An 18,051-nucleotide genomic window follows, 5' to 3' on the forward strand; every position below is an offset into this window, starting at 1 on the left:
TGCTTTTAACAAATCTGTTGAAGAAAAGCTTGGGAAAATTGATATACTTGCTTCTAAAGTCGATAGTCTTGCTGCTGATGTTGATCTTTTGAAATCGAAAGTTATGCCTAATGAAAATCATCATAATAAAATTGTTACTACAGCAAATGCCATCCAAGTTAGAATTAATGAGAATATAAGATTAATGGCTGAACTGCGTGCTAGGTGGGATAGAGAAGAAAATGAAAAACTAGCTAAAGAGAAGAATGTAGCTAAAGTTTGGACTATTACCACCACTTGTAATGCTAATGCTACACATGTTGCTGCACCTCCTACTAATACTAATAAAAGAATTGGTGTTAGCAATGTTTCCACTTCTAATGCAAAGCGCGAGAAACTGCCTGAAACTGCTAAAACTGCCTGTGATAAAGCTGCTGAAATTTTTTCCAACATTGGGGATGATGATCCCATTGCTTTAGATTATAATGGTTTGAATTTTGATGATTGCCACATCTCTGAAGTTATAAAGTTCTTGCAAAAACTTGCTAAAAGTCCTAATGCTAGTGCTATAAATTTGGCTTTCACACATCATATTACAAATGCTCTCATAAAAACTAGAGAAGAGAAACTAGAGCGCGAAGCCTCTATTCCTAAAAAGCTAGAGGATGGTTGGGAGCCCATCATTAAGATGAAGGTTAAAGATTTTGATTGTAATGCTTTATGTGATCTTGGTGCAAGTATTTCTGTTATGCCTAAGAAAATTTATGATATGCTTGACTTGCCACCGCTGAAAAATTGTTATTTGGATGTTAATCTTGCTGATCATTCTACAAAGAAACCTTTGGGTAAAGTTGATAATGTTCGCATTACCGTTAACAATAACCTTGTCCCCGTTGATTTTGTTGTCTTGGATATTGAATGCAATGCATCTTGTCCCATTATATTGGGAAGACCTTTTCTTCGAACTGTTGGTGCTATCATTGATATGAAGGAAGGTAATATAAAATATCAATTTCCTCTCAAGAAAGGTATGGAACACTTCCCTAGAAAGAGAATGAAGTTACCCTTTGATTCTATTATGAGAACAAATTATGATGTTGACACTTCGTCTCTTGATAATACTTGATACACACTTTCTGCGCCTAGCTGAAAGGCGTTAAAGAAAAGCACTTATGGGAGACAACCCATGTTTTTACCTACAGTACTTTGTTTTTATTTTGTGTCTTGGAAGTTGTTTACTACTGTAGCAACCTCTCCTTATCTTAGTTTAGTGTTTTGTTGTGCCAAGTTAAGTCGTTGATAGAAAAGTAAGTACTAGATTTGGATTACTGCGCAGTTCCAGATTTCTTTGCTGTCACGAATCTGGGTCTACCTCCCTGTAGGTAGCTCAGAAAATTAAGCCAATTTACGTGCATGATCCTCAGATATGTACGCAACTTTCATTCAATTTGAGCATTTTCATTTGAGTAAGTCTGGTGCCATTTTAAAATTCGTCAATACGAACTGTTCTGTTTTGACAGATTCTGCCTTTTATTTCGCATTGCCTCTTTTGCTATGTTGGATGAATTTCTTTGATCCACTAATGTCCAGTAGTATTATGCAATGTCCAGAAGTGTTAAGAATAATTGTGTCACCTCTGAATATGTTAATTTTTATTGTGCACTAACCCTCTAATAAGTTGTTTCGAGTTTGGTGTGGAGGAAGTTTTCAAGGATCAAGAGAGGAGTATGATGCAACATGATCAAGGAGAGTGAAAGCTCTAAGCTTGGGGATGCCCCGGTGGTTCACCCCTGCATATATCAAGAAGACTCAAGCGTCTAAGCTTGGGGATGCCCAAGGCATCCTCTTCTTCATCGACAACATTATCAGGTTCCTCCCCTGAAACTATATTTTTATTCCATCACATCTTATGTGCTTTTCTTGGAGCGTCGGTTTGTTTTTGTTTTTGTTTTGTTTGAATAAAATGGATCCTAGCATTCACTTTATGGGAGAGAGACACGCTCCGCTGTAGCATATGGACAAGTATGTCCTTGGTTTCTACTCATAGTATTCATGGCGAAGTTTCTCCTTCGTTAAATTGTTATATGGTTGGAATTGGAAAATGATACATGTAGTAATTGCTATTAATGTCTTGGGTAATGTGATACTTGGCAATTGTTGTGCTCATGTTTAAGCTCTTGCATCATATGCTTTGCACCCATTAATGAAGAAATACATAGAGCATGCTAAAATTTGGTTTGCATATTTGGTTTCTCTAAGGTCTAGATAATCTCTAGTATTGAGTTTGAACAACAAGGAAGACGGTGTAGAGTCTTATAATGTTTTCAATATGTCTTTTATGTGAGTTTTGCTGCACCGGTTCATCCTTGTGTTTGTTTCAAATAAGCCTTGCTAGCCTAAACCTTGTATCGAGAGGGAATACTTCTCATGCATCCAAAATACTTGAGCCAACCACTATGCCATTTGTGTCCACCATACCTACCTACTACATGGTATTTTCCGCCATTCCAAAGTAAATTGCTTGAGTGCTACCTTTAAAATTCCATCATTCACCTTTGCAATATATAGCTCATGGGACAAATAGCTTAAAAACTATTGTGGTATTGAATATGTAATTATGCATTTTATCTCTTATTAAGTTGCTTGTTGTGCGATAACCATGTTCACTGGGGACGCCATCAACTATTCATTGTTGAATTTCATGTGAGTTGCTATGCATGTCCGTCTTGTCTGAAGTAAGAGAGATCTACCACCTTATGGTTAAGCATGCATAATGTTAGAGAAGAACATTGGGCCACTAACTAAAGCCATGATCCATGGTGGAAGTTTCAGTTTTGGACATATATCCTCAATCTCAAATGAGAAAATTATTAATTGTTGTTACATGCTTATGCATAAAAGAGGAGTCCATTATCTGTTGTCTATGTTGTCCTGGTATGGATGTCTAAGTTGAAGAATAATCAATAGCAAGAAATCCAATGCGAGCTTTCTCCTTAGACCTTTGTACAGGCGGCATAGAGGTACCCCTTTGTGACACTTGGTAAAAACATGTGCATTGTGATGATCCGGTAGTCCAAGCTAATTAGGACAAGGTGCGGGCACTATTAGTACACTATGCATGAGGCTTGCAACTTATAAGATATAATTTACATGATACATATGCTTTATTACTACCGTTGACAAAATTGTTTCATGTTTTCAAAATCAAAGCTCTAGCACAAATATAGCAATCGATGCTTTTCCTCTATGGAGGACAATTCTTTTACTTTCAATGTTGAGTCAGTTCGCCTATTTCTCTCCACCTCAAGAAGCAAACACTTGTGTGAACTGTGCATTGATTCCTACATATTTGCTTATTGCACTTATTATATTACTCTATGTTGACAATATCCATGAGATATACATGTTACAAGTTGAAAGCAACCGCTGAAACTTAATCTTCTTTTGTGTTGCTTCAATGCCTTTACTTTGAATTATTGCTTTATGAGTTAACTCTTATGCAAGACTTAATTGATGCTTGTCTTGAAGTGTTATTCATGAAAAGTCTTTGCTATATGATTCACTTGTTTACTCATGTCATATACATTGTTTTGATCGCTGCATTCACTACATATGCTTTACAAATAGTATGATCAAGGTTATGATGGCATGTCACTCCAGAAATTATCTGTGTTATCGTTTTACCTGCTCGGGATGAGCAGAACTAAGCTTGGGGATGCTGATACGTCTCCGACGTATCGATAATTTCTTATGTTCCATGCCACATTATTGATGTTATCTACATGTTTTATGCACACTTTATGTCATATTCGTGCATTTTCTGGAACTAACCTATTAACAAGATGCCGAAGTGCCAGTTGCTGTTTTCTGCTGTTTTTGGTTTCAGAAATCCTAGTAAGGAAATATTCTCGGAATTGGACGAAATCAACGCCCAGGGGCCTATTTTGCCACAAAGCTTCCAGAAGTCCGAAGACGAAACGAAGTGGGGCCACAGGGTGGCCAAACCCTAGGGCGGCGCGGCCCCCCCTGGCCGCGCCGGCCTATGGTGTGGGGCCCCTGTGCCCCCTCCTGACTTGCCCTTCCGCCTACTTAAAGCCTCCGTGACGAAACCCCCAGTACCGAGAGCCACGATACGGAAAACCTTCCAGAGACGCCGCCAACGCCGATCCCATCTCGGGGGATCCAGGAGATCGCCTCCGGCACCCTGCCGGAGAGGGGAATCATCTCCCGGAGGACTCTACGCCGCCATGGTCGCCTCCGGTGTGATGTGTGAGTAGTCTACCCCTGGACTATGGGTCCATAGCAGTAGCTAGATGGTTGTCTTCTCCCCATTGTGCTATCATTGTCGGATCTTGTGAGCTGCCTAACATGATCAAGATCATCTATCTGTAATTCTATATGTTGCGTTTGTTGGGATCCGATGAATAGAGAATACTTGTTATGTTGATTATCAAAGTTATATCTATGTGTTGTTTATGATCTTGCATGCTCTCCGTTACTAGTAGATGCTCTGGCCAAGTAGATGCTTGTAACTCCAAGAGGGAGTATTTATGCTCGATAGTGGGTTCATGCTGCATTGACACAGGACAGTGATGAGAAAGTTCTAAGGTTGTGTTGTGCTGTTGCCACTAGGGATAAAATATTGATGCTATGTCTAAGGATGTAGTTGTTGATTACATTACGCACCATACTTAATGCAATTGTCTGTTGCTTTGCAACTTAATACTGGAGGGGGTTCGGATGATAACCGGAAGGTGGACTTTTTAGGCATAGATGCAGTTGGATGGCGGTCTATGTACTTTGTCGTAATGCCCAATTAAATCTCACTATACTCATCATGATATGTATGTGCATGGTCATGCCCTCTTTATTTGTCAATTGCCCAACTGTAATTTGTTCACCCAACATGCTGTTTGTCTTATGGGAGAGACACCTCTAGTGAACTGTGGACCCCGGTCCAATTCTCTTTACTGAAATACAATCTACTGCAATATTGTTCTACTGTTTTCTGCAAACAATCATCTTCCACACAATACGGTTAATCCTTTGTTACAGCAAGCCGGTGAGATTGACAACCTCACTGTTTCGTTGGGGCAAAGTACTTTGGTTGTGTTGTGCAGGTTCCACGTTGGCGCCGGAATCCCTGGTGTTGCGCCGCACTACATCCCGCCGCCATCAACCTTCAACGTGCTTCTTGACTCCTACTGGTTCGATTAAACCTTGGTTTCTTACTGAGGGAAACTTGCTGCTGTGCGCATCATACCTTCCTCTTGGGGTTCCCAACGAACGTGTGAGTTACACGCCATCAGTGGGGAGCAAAAAAAACCTACACATTTTGTGGCGCATATGTCAAGACGCGCCACAGAAATTTGGACTTCTGTGGCGCATATTGCCATATGCGCCACAAAATTGTGGCATCGTGAAGTTAGTGGTGGGCCCCCACATTCTGTGGCGGATGTGGGCAAATGCTCCATACAATTCCCTTTGCCCATGTGCAGTGCTAGACCCCACGTGGGTCCAATGGAGATTATGTGGCGCATCCGTCCATATGCGTCACAGAAAGGCAAAGTTCTGTGACGCACCAGTCCTACATGTGCCATAAAAATTAGAAATTTATGTGGAGCATATTTTTGGGTGCGTCACAAAAATAATTTTGTGGAACACACATTTTTAGGTGCGCCACAGAATACATTCCTACCTATAATAATTTTCCTAGTAGTGTATCACGAGAATAATTTAGTGTGAAGTCAGTGGTGGGGAAAACTAACCTCATTGAGCTCGGTATCCTTGTTTGCCCACGAAACATCATACACCATTAACTGAGTTTTGGATGCAATAGCTATATTGGAAATATTATGGAAGTAGTGTAGAAGAGACTACTGCCAATAGTTTGTTATATTGTAATAATAGAAATTTATGTAAATTGCATCCGTACGATGAACCCTAGCGTAGAGAAAAGAGGACTAATCATAGTTACATGAGAAAATGCCTTCATCACGGGGGAAAACAAATTGAGATGGTAAACTTAGATAGTCAATCTTAGTCGTTGCAAATTATTACAGCGATGAAATGTACATGGCCAGATGTATTATTGATAATGTGAATAGATTATAGTTTACTAATAAATCATATAAAATGCTTCTCTTACAAGATATAGCTATCTTTATTTCTTTTGCACTGCACCATCGTTCTATTCACCGTCTGGCCTGATCCATATTCATACCTTACATAGTTGTTTGTAGATCACCAGTATATTATGATATAGAAATAACAAAATTAAATTAAATATTTTGGGAGAAATATATAGGAAAACAGAGGTGAATTCTTTATTTATGCTATTATGTACGGAATTACATGAAATAGTTTGATGTTATATAATTTATTATAATGTGAGCTTCAGAAAGACCGGAAAGAATTTGCTTTCTTAAACTCCTGACGTGAATTAAAACACGGCATTAAAGATAGAATTTTCCTCATTTACACTTCAAGTTCATACAAACTCGAGCTACTGTATTAGTTATGGATCCTTATACTCATACGATCTTCCCCACAATACTCTCTGCACCTTGCAATATTGCACACGTCTGATTCACTGTGCATGCATCATGCACATTCCATGATAACATATTGGACTTAGCGGGGAGCAAGGAAATTATTTGCTCCATCTAATGGCACAGATGCATGTTACAACTCATAACAAAACGTGATGGGGCCTAATAACTAGGAATAAAGATGAAGGATAACTGATGCTTGCTTTGCATGTAGGTATGATTACATCTGATGAAGGACACCAAATTATCAATTGGATAGAGAATCTGGCTGGATAACTTTGTGCTGACATACACATGACTTGGAATTAATCCAGGAGCGCTTGCATAACCATGACGGTAACAGGCAATCGGTCGATCGAGAGTTCGTCGCCGCCATGATGACTTTAAAGTGTAAACAGTAGTTTGCAAAAATTATCACCGGATGACCAAGGCAAAAATAGTTGATGATCAGACCAATCCCTAGAAGTCTATAAGCTAATCTACTTCCTCCGTCTAATAGAACTTTTTTTTAGAAATATAAAGGGGTCCGTCTCATAAAACTTGTCTGAGATTGTCAAAATTTGAATGTATCTAGATGCTAGCTACATCCGAATTTAGAAAAATCTTAGACAGCTTTCATGGATAGAAGGGAGTAATTGGCAAGAACAAGTAGGGGGAGTTGCATACTCCCTGAGATCACAACAATTACTGCTCGGCCGTTGTGTCCAAGCTGACAGATCAACATTGGTCAAATAATTGTGAAATCCGTGACCTGTTGAAAATTAATCATCAACATGAAGCTATGTACTCCAAGGTTATGGGCGGATGTACCTGCCAGGTGACATGGGAATATCAGCATACCAGCTTATGCATTTGATTTAAAAAAGAGACGTATACGTACCTGAGATCAACAGATCAATTATCAGATCTATCCTGCACGCATTTGGCCCTTCTAGCGCCCAGAGTGGCATGTGACCGTAGCAGACGCATGCGGCTTCTCCTCAGACATCTTACATGTTCTGTAGACATCTTGGCAGCCGGATTACTCGCCGGCGAGATCGGCAGATATATAGTAGAAGACAGCCACATTAGTTGGGCCAATTAGATCGTGATAGGTAGTAGGTAATTCGCACAAAAAACAATTGGGACAGGTAAGAGTCATACTCTAGGACGTCAGCCCATCTCGCGGAGGGAAATTAGGAGAGCGTATTTTCTCAATCTAATGGCTCTGGATAGATTGTGGGTTAATTGGACGGACAAATTTTCCTAACATCTAAGATTAACGTGTCTTCAATTAGTAAGTAAATAAATATAAGATATAAGAGGTATAAAATTAAATTTCAGCTTGTATACTCCCATTCGTCTGACGTTTTCAAAACATGACAGGCGAGTTTGGTAGGTCGCATTCATTTTTTTATCTTCACGAAGGCACCCTTAGGAAGAATTGCACGTTCGAAACGAGATTGGACCATATGTTGCTCTCTGTTTGCTGCTCTGGGTTGTATCACTAGGTACCTAGGTGCCATTTTGTTCAGTTGCTTGCAAGTCTTGCTTTAGCCTTATCTCTTGTGTACACGATGACATTACCTCCAACTTCTCATCTACTACAACTATCACCATATCGTCGTCCACGAAGCCAGACACAACCACGATGGTGCGTAGAAATACCACCATACCGCTAACGAGTAACGACGATGAAGATATCTATTGTCATGGATTACCACCTTTCACCTAGCATCACCACACCGTCGTACACGAAGTCAGACACAACCAAGAAGCGCGCAGAAATGCCACCATATCGCTGTCGCTGACGAGAATGGCTGCCGCCATGGATTAACACCTCCTACATCTCACCTACCATCATCACCATGTCGCCGTCCACGAAGCCGGGCACAACCAGGGGCGTACCCATGTAGAGCCAGCAGGTGTCACAAGACACCGGGTAGAAAGTGTAATTCTTCACTATACTTCATATATTTGTACTGTGTGACACCCTGAAAATAAAATGAATAGTGGGTATCACTTATATGAGGACACCGGCTATTTCTTCCTAGGACGCCCCTAGGCACAAGGTCTACCATGACGACGCTCGGAAATACTACCATGTTGCCGCCACCGACGAGGATGGCTACCACCATGGACTACAACCTCTCACATCTCACCTGCCATCACCATGTCGCCGTCCATGATGGCGCGCGGAAATAGCATTGTGTTGCCGACGATGACAAGGATGCATGGCTACTGCATGGATTACCACCTCTCACCTACCACCACGTTGTCATCCACGAAGCCGGGCGCAAGGCCTACCACAATGGCACACGGAAATATCACCATGACGATGACAACGATGGCCACGGCGATTACCACCATGGGTTACCACCATTAAAACGACCAAAATGGTGATGAAACGGTGGTCGATGAACAAGATGATCAAGAGGGGAAGTGAGCTAGCCATTGAGCAGCTCATTACAATACACCAAAACTAATTTCTACATGTGCACTATTTGAAGTGTACTAGCAAGTTGTTTATCTATCCGTCTACGTTCATTAAAACAAAAAAGTTACAACATGAGACTTCTGCAGAATGGTGACTTGAAGCTACTCCTCAAAGGAAATTTTAAAAGGTTGATTGTATGCCAAGAATTTAACGAAATTTGCTCAAAGCAATCTAAACATGATCACAAAATTTATGATTTACCTCTAACGAAACTCAAAACCGATTGTCGGAATGGACTCATATACATCTTATTTTTATTCGAAGGGAGAATTTGAAGGAGAACTAAACCTAAAAATGGGTAGACTTAGGAAAACGGCTGATTCAAGCTAAAAATGGGGATGGCCTCAACGCGGAGGCCAACCAAGCAACCAATCAGCTCGTTTTCTGATTTATCCAACCTAGCCCGAAGACATGCAACCTACCAAACGCCTCCGACGAGATCAATATCACGAGATTAGCGGAATACCTGGCTAGCCCTGCGCCCCTGCCCATGGGTTCATGCACTTTCGTGGCAATAGATGGTAACTGCTGATGACATGTGTACTGCGGAAATGTAAGACCCACGCATCGGCGGGCAACAACAACAAAGTCAAATTCCAGCTTCTGTACTCCCACTTCACACTGTACTCGTTCGAACACTAGTTGTTGTTTTTTTTTTTTTACTTTTTCAACCACAACTTGGATGTCCTCTATATATTAAGATAGAAAGAGGTTCCAATCCACCGGTCACCAGACTTTGGAAGTCGCTTCAGGGGTTGGTGGTAAGATGATGATGCAGATTCTGCGGCAGAAGGTTAGTCTACCAAACTTGCTAGATACATATATAACTGCAACAATATACTACGTCCACTGCGTTAGTTGGCGGACGACTTGGTAGATAGACAGTGACTAGCTACTGAGAAATATACTGCAAAACGTTAAAAAGACGCGTGCGTTCGAAGAAGAACGGTTCAGCTTCAGCTCATTGACGAGAAATATACTGAGAAATACTTAGTTGCGTTTCACAACTGAGAAATATACTGTGTTAAAAGGACGCGCGCATTGACGAAGAACGGTTCAGCCCGTATAGAGCCAATAGCCGCAACAAGGATCTCCCGCTCCACCCTCCTGACTGAATCAACTTTCATCGGTCATCGGCATGTGCCATCGCTCTGCATTATCGATGCATCTATTTTGCGCGGACATCTTACATCAATGCATGCGCCATCTCCTATACACAAATATAATACTACCTCCGTTTCAAGAAATAAGCCGCACATGTATTTCAAGATGAACTTTGACCATAAAAATTGAGCAACAAAATCTTGATTATATTATATGTAATTAGTATCGTTGGATTCGTACTGAAAAGCAGTTTCAAATGATATTAATTTCATACAAACAATCTTTATATATTTAAAGTAATACTTAGTCAAACGAAAAGCACATAAAACGATGACGTCTTATTCCTTGAATTGGAGGTAGTAGCATCTAGATGCATCTAAATTTAGATAACATTGAGACATTCTTTAAGAGAATATGGAGCATTTGTTTCTTTTGCACCTCATGCTTATTTTTCGAAGTCTTCAGGGTGTTAAATTCATGCTAAAAATATGTCCTCTGTCCATAAAGAATTTTTATACTCCCTCCGTTCTTTTTTAATTGACTCGGATTTAGTACAACTTTGTACTAAATTTGAGTCAATTAAAAAGGACCGGAGGGAGTATTTTTTGTCTAAAGTTGAACAACTTTAAACAAATATAAGGCATTCTTTAATAGCCGGAGGGAGTAACAGTAAAAGTATAACATACGATATTTTCTACAACCACATAAGTTACATATTACCAACCTAAATAGTTTTGAACTTATTGGTAGTCAAACTCTAGAACGGATAGAACAATAAAGTTCATTTGGCAAAAAAATTACTACGCCTCTCTGAGGAAAATGCCGACTAGTTGACCAGGAAGAAGGATCTCGCACGTGCGCGACGGTATACATGGTTATGTCGATACGGAGCGGATACATATTATGGTTCAACGTTAGACATCGGAAATTTGAAATTCCACGGTAAAAGAAGTAACAGTCTTGAGTCTTCATATCTGACTAGCTAGGTGCCATGCATATGACTATGTAGCACATCTCTGACTGAGGTAGGTGCGGTCCAGCAAGAGCATCTGGGCTCAACCCAACGCTGGACGTTACTTTTTTTCGCGGAAGGTCATCATGAAATTGGGAGTGGTGTTTTGGAACATGAGAGCATATGCTCCATTTATTTTAAATTTTATCTAACATATATTTTGAATTTTTTTAAAAATTGAAACGAAAAATTCGCACGTACATCTTCACGTGCTACGCGCTCACAAAGTTGTTTCACAAAAAATGGACTTTCCATGTGACGTGTGTAAAAAAGAGAAAATGCAGTCCCAAAAATAATGCTTTTTACACGATAAATTTTCTCTTTTTTACATAGACCATAAAAATATTGATTTTTCGTGAAACTTGACGAATGCACATATATTATGGAGATGTATATGTAGAATTTTTTGTCAAAAATTTTCGACAACTCGAAATATAATTTTTTGGTATAGGGAGCATATGCACCCGGGAGCCGAATTGAATTTCCGTGAAATTATCAAATTTATTAGTGATCACACAATAGTTACGTCATTTAGGAGAAATTGTAAAAAAGTTAGGGGATTCATCAATCCAATTACACAAAGTAAGCAATTCCGCATCTAGATTCGCTATCGTCATTGTTTTCGGGGGCATCCATTAGCTTGGTGGTGAATCCGAGTCGTTGTAGGATCTGTGCGAACACAGTGGCGGTGTTAGCGTCGGTGGTATCATCGGTGTTATTAATGGCGTTGTTGCCTTGGGTCGCAGGAGATTTGCAGACGGGTTTGATGGCGTCAGTTGCAACTGTTGTTGTTTGGTCGGAGATCGAGACATGCATCTCGTTATCGATGTTGCTGCTGGAACCACCTTTTGCGACTGGATCGGTGATAAGGCCGATGGGGGCGACAAACACCGTGATAGAGTCGCTGACCGGTCTTGTCGTAGCAACAAGCTTGCTAGGGTCGCCGCAACGGCCCAGGGTGGTGTCATCGGCTGGGCCTGCTGCAACGAGCTCGCTAGGTTTGTGCCCCCCGACACTTTCGGCGGTGCCATTGAAGCTGATAAAGATGTGGGTGCGATTGGTCGATGTGATCGAATGGCTCGCAACTAGCGTCGGGGCCATATTATGGCATCAACTTGAAATCAGGGTGTAGCTCCCGATCATGAATGAGATGTCATCACTGACCAGGATGAGAGGTCCTGCTAGGAACTCAACTGCAAATGTCAGTTGACACCCCATGGTAGGTGCCAACTGTTGACGCATTGCTGAGCCAGATGCTACATGGGGTAGCTTAGATGAGTTGGAGAGCGATGATGACATTGGACGAGGCTGGCACATCCAACCATGTACCCGGGTTTGGCCCCTCACGGTGGAGGTAAATACCTACTCCTGCTTGGTTATATTGATGGATTTGTTTACAAGTCATTGGAGGCGGAGATCGATGCAGGGTAAAGGTGGACGAATATGTTCTAGGGTTGCTACCTCTAACCAAGCCTTATATAGGCGACTTGGCCTAGGGTTTACATCATGAGGGCGGACCTAAGTCGACTACCATCGGATCCTTAGCTTGTTCTTCACATTGATCTTCCGTATAATCGACTAGGCCTCTCAGTCGATTTGGATCTGAAAGTTTAGAGATTGTAAACATAGAGGGGGTGAATGGGTTTCTACAAGTTTTAATTCTTTCTTTGCAGTATTAGGCTTTGCCGAATATAAATGTGATCCTAATACAAACTAGGTGAGGCAACCTAGATGATAATGTAAGTAATTCAAGCACGAAGGCACGCACATGATATATAAAACAACTAAAGAATAACTGAAAGCACGTGGAGATGAAGATGTATTCTCATGTTCCCTTCCTTTGCAAGAAGGTACGTCACGTTTGGAGAGGTGGAGATCTCACGAAGGATTTCCCAACGCCACGAAGGCTCACCTTATTCTCCGAGCCTATCCCACGAAGGAATAACTCTTTCACTTGTGGTAGACTTTAAGGCAGCCTCCAAACCTTCACAATCCTTGTCGAAGCAAATCCACAGCCCGGATGCTTCCAGACGATTCTGCCCACCTAGGGTTTCCAATAAACCCTAGAGAGCAGGTATCTTGAAAAATACAAGGGGAACAAGATTTGGCTCAGTGAGACACTATAGATCAAGACCTCCTCTAGCTATTCACCGAAGGGATTTGAGTTTGGGTGGAGGAGGAGGGAGATCTGAAGCTTTTGGTGTTTGCAACAATAGAGTATAAGAGAGAGAGATCAAGAACAGAGTATAGTGTAGTGCCTAACTGTTCTGAGGTAGGTGAAGGGGTATTTATAGTCCAAGTCGAAATCCAGCCGTTGGAGAAAATCCTGCGAGCCAAACCAGCACAGCCGTCTCTCCTGCCGGAACTTTCGACGGGCAGGTCTGCCGGACCCTGTGCTGGTCCGGACCGGCACACCGGAACAGTTCCGGAATAGCCGGAACTTCTTACAGTACTGCTCTCCGGCGAAATCGTAATGAAACCGGTAGACCGAAACTTTCCCTCGATGGATCCGACTCCGCCGGAACCTGCGCCGGAACTCGCCAATCTCTTTTCACATGGCGATTTCTCCAAAAACTAATCTTCTCCGAAAGGAACACCGTCGCTTCTTATGATCAACGAAATGGGGGGTCACACACAACCTTGCAATCCCATATCCGGACTAAACCTGTGTATGTACTTAGATAAACCATTAGTCCGCACAATAGCTCCGATGTCATTGTTAACCAAAATAATAGTTAAGGGTAAAATACCCTTACAATCTCCCCCTTTTTGGTTAACGATGACAAACTGAGCTAGAGTCAAATAGAGATATTATGATGATCTTAAATAATTGTTTCCATGGAAGATACTGGACAAGCTTCCCCATAATGTATGCACTTGGAAAATTTGCATTTGAATATGGCATATCATGGACAAGATAAAGCAAGGATATCTAAGCATATAGATGATACATAGCATAACATAGATAGATATCCAAGGTATTCATAACATAATACAAACTTGTCCAACACACGAACAATAAGCAGACAGTTCGAATAAAATACTAATGGTAGCACAAGCCAATGAGAACGAAACAAAGTAGCAACTCCGGAGACCCCGACAAAGAACCCGTAATCCTAATAGACTCTACTCTTTCTCCCCTTTGGCATCGAAACACCAAAAAGAGGACAAAAAGTAGACGATGCTAACGATCAAGCGAAGAATGTGCGGTCGTCCGGGTGACGGGAACTCTCCTTGGATTCTTCTTCTTCAGCATCTCCAGAGCCGGTGTGACTGCCACTACCGGTACCACTACCACTGGGAACACTGCGGCGAGGACGAGAAGGAGCACGAGCTGAGCCAAATGGAGGTAGCATGGACATGTCAAACCCATGGAACATGGCATCATCAATCGTAGGCGCATCACAAAGGACTCATAGGGCACATGATTCATCTTTGGGCTTGGCTGGGTAACAGTCACATTTCGTGCACTAAGGAATTCATCATGCCTCCTCCTAGTCTCTTTAGCCATCTCCAAGGTCTGGTGGCTCCGATCATAGGAGCAGTTGCACATTTGCCAAAGCTTGGTGAAGAATTTGGTAGCCCCTTCATTGGCTTGACAATACCACCACGGGCACCACGACGAGAGGAAGAGGAACCCGGAGAATAGATAGGATCATGCCTGGCCTTGATCCCTCAGGAGGCATCATCTCAGGAACATCCGTATAAGGACCACGAAGTGCAAGAGACAAGGATTCAATTCACACTTGCTGACCTCTGGGAAGATTATCAACCGGAACAACGTGGGAGAGAAGACGCTGAACAAACTGGCAGTAGTTGGGGGACATGCGCTTCTCCATAGACCTTTGCAACTCACAGAAGATGAAATCACAGCCATTAATCTTCTTAAGATTCTCGGGACGGAAATAGTACATCAAGTTGACATGATAATGGCGAAAACTAGCCTCGTCACCGGCCTTGCTCACAAGATTCTCCCGGAATATCTTGGCCAAAGTGTGATAGTAGTAGTACATGCCGGCAATCCGGGGAGGTTGCTGGTCAGGGTTAGGACTATAGCAAAAAAGCAATCTTATCAATGGATATGGGCTTCTGAGAGTGAAGCTTTAAGCCATTAGCCCGGCCTCCACCATATCCAAGAGCATCACCTAAGTCATCAAAAGAAGCAGAGTACTGATCCTTGCCAGTCATCGAGGTGAAAAAACACAATGGCATGGAACTGACGAATGGCGTCTGGAAGTGATGTCTACGCACGGCTCTTTTCCTATAGACAGTGTTGGGCCTCCAAGAGCAGAGGTTTGTAGAACAGCAACAAGTTTCCCTTAAGTGAATCACCCAAGGTTTTATCGAACTCAGGGAGGAAGAGGTCAAAGATATCCCTCTCAAGCAACCCTGCAATCACGATACAAGAAGTCTTTTGTGTCCCCAACACACCTAATACACTTGTCAGATGTATAGGTGCACTAGTTCGGCGAAGAGATAGTGAAATACAAGTGGTATGAATGTATATGAGCAGTAGTAACGGCGCCAGAAAATAGCTTGCTGGCGTGCAGTTGACGTGGGAGATATTGCAGGAAGTACAGATGCAGTGGAACAGTAAACAAGCGATGATTGCAGTATTTGGAAACAAGGCCTAGGGATCATACTTTCACTAGTGGACACTCTCAACATTGATCACATAACTGAATAGATAAATGCTATACTCTACACTCTCTTGTTGGATGATGAACACCACTAATTGCGTAGGGCTACAAGAGCACCTCAATGCCGGAGTTAACAAGCTCCACAACATTCGATATTCATATTTAAATAACCTTAGAGTGCATGATAGATCAACACAACTATACCAAGAAATATCACAGTAGGAGCCTCTCCTACTGTGCTTTGTGTCAAAACACAACTATACCAAGTACTAACATAGCATGCACAATGTTACCATCACACTATGAAAGGAGGAATAGATCACATCAATACCATCATAGTAATAGTTAACTTCATAATCTACAGGAGATCACAATCATAGCATATACCAAGTACTTCATGATGCACACACTGTCAACATTACATCATGGAGGAGGAATAAACTACTTTAATAACATCACTAGAGTAGCACATAGATGAATAGTGATACAAAACTCATATGAATCTCAATCATGTAAGGCAGCTCATGAGATCATTGTATTGAAGTACATGGAGAGAGAGATTAACCACATAGCTACCGGTACAGCCCTTAGCCTCGAGGGAGAACTACTCCCTCCTCATGGGAGATAGCAGCGGTGATGAAGATGGCGGTGGTGTCGATGGAGATGCCTTCCGGGGGCACTTCCCCATCCCGGCGGCATGCCGGAACAGAGACTCCTGTCCCCCAGATCTTGGCTTCGCGATGGCGGCGGCTCTGGAAGGTTTCTCGTACCGTGGCTTATTCGTATCGAAGATTTAGATCAGGGGCTTCTTATAGGCGAAGAGGCGGAGTCGGAAGGGTTACGGAGCCGCCACACAACAGGGGGGCGCCCCCCCCCCCCCCCTTGGGCCGCGCCAGCCACCTGTGTGGTGGCTGATACGCGTACAGCACGCGTCCGTTGGGAACCCCAAGAGGAAGGTGTGATGCGTACAGCGGCAAGTTTTCCCTCAGTAAGAAACCAAGGTTTATCGAATCAGTAGGAGCCAAGAAGCACGTTGAAGGTTGATGGCGGCGGAGTGTAGTGCGGCGCAACACCAGGGATTCCGGTGCCAACGTGGAACCTGCACAACACAACCAAATTACTTTGCCCCAACGTGACAGTGAGGTTGTCAATCTCACCGGCTTGCTGTAACAAAGGATTAGATGTATAGTGTGGATGATGATTGTTTGCAGAGAACAGTAGAGCTAGTATTGCAGTTGATTGTATTCGATGTAAAAGAATGGACCGGGGTCCACAGTTCACTAGTGGTGTCTCTCCTATAAGATAAATAGCATGTTGGGTGAACAAATTACAGTTGGGCAATTGATAAATAAAGAGGGCATGACCATGCACATACATGTTATGATGAGTATTGTGAGATTTAATTGGGCATTACGACAAAGTACATAGACCGCTATCCAGCATGCATCTATGCCTAAAAAGTCCACCTTTAGGTTATCATCCGAACCCCCTCCAGTATTAAGTTGCAAACAACAGACAATTGCATTAAGTATGGTGCGTAATATAATCAACAAATACATCCTTAGACATAGCATTGATGTTTTATCCCTAGTGGCAACAGCACATCCACAACCTTTGAACTTTTTGTCACTGTCCCAGATTTAATGGAGGCATGAACCCACTATCGAGCATAAATACTCCCTCTTGGAGTTACAAGTAATGACTTGGCCAGAGCCTCTACTAATAACGGAGAGCATGCAAGATCATAAACAACACATAGATAATAGATTGATAATCAACATAGCATAGTATTCATTATTCATCGGATCCTAACAATCGCAACATGTAGCATTACAAGTAGATGATCTTGATCATGTTAGGCAGCTCACAAGATCTAACAATGATAGCACAATTAGGAGAAGACGACCATCTAGCTACTGCTATGGACCCATAGTCCAGGGGTGAACTACTCACACATCACTCCGGAGGCGACCATGGCGGTGAAGAGTCCTCCGGGAGATGATTCCCCTCTCCGGCAGGGTGCCGGAGGCGATCTCCTGAATCCCCCGAGATGGGATTGGCGGCGGCGGCGTCTCTGGAAGGTTTTCCGTATCGTGGCTCTTGGTACTGGAACTATTATCGACGAAGGCTTATGTAGGCGGAAGGGTAGGTCAGGGGGTGCCACGAGGGCCCCACACGCCAGGGCCGCGCGGCCAGCACCTGGGCCGCGCCGCCCTGTTGTGTGGGCGCCTCGTCGCCCCACTTTGTTTCCCTTTCGGACTTCTGGAAGCTTCGTGGAAAAATAAGATC

The 18,051-nt window shown here is 42.5% G+C and overlaps 1 long non-coding RNA gene across 1 annotated transcript; it reads right to left on the reverse strand.

The window, feature by feature from the left end:
- Positions 1-6,417: 6,417 nt before the first annotated feature.
- LOC127303281 (uncharacterized) lies at positions 6,418-7,542 on the reverse strand. Its single transcript, XR_007853288.2, has 2 exons — positions 7,411-7,542; positions 6,418-7,340 (listed from the first exon to the last, which is right to left on the reverse strand). It is a non-coding gene; the product is annotated as an uncharacterized lncRNA (long non-coding RNA).
- Positions 7,543-18,051: the final 10,509 nt, after the last annotated feature.

Source organism: Lolium perenne, chromosome 1, assembly GCF_019359855.2.
Source record: "Lolium perenne isolate Kyuss_39 chromosome 1, Kyuss_2.0, whole genome shotgun sequence".
Lineage (NCBI taxonomy): Eukaryota > Viridiplantae > Streptophyta > Magnoliopsida > Poales > Poaceae > Lolium > Lolium perenne.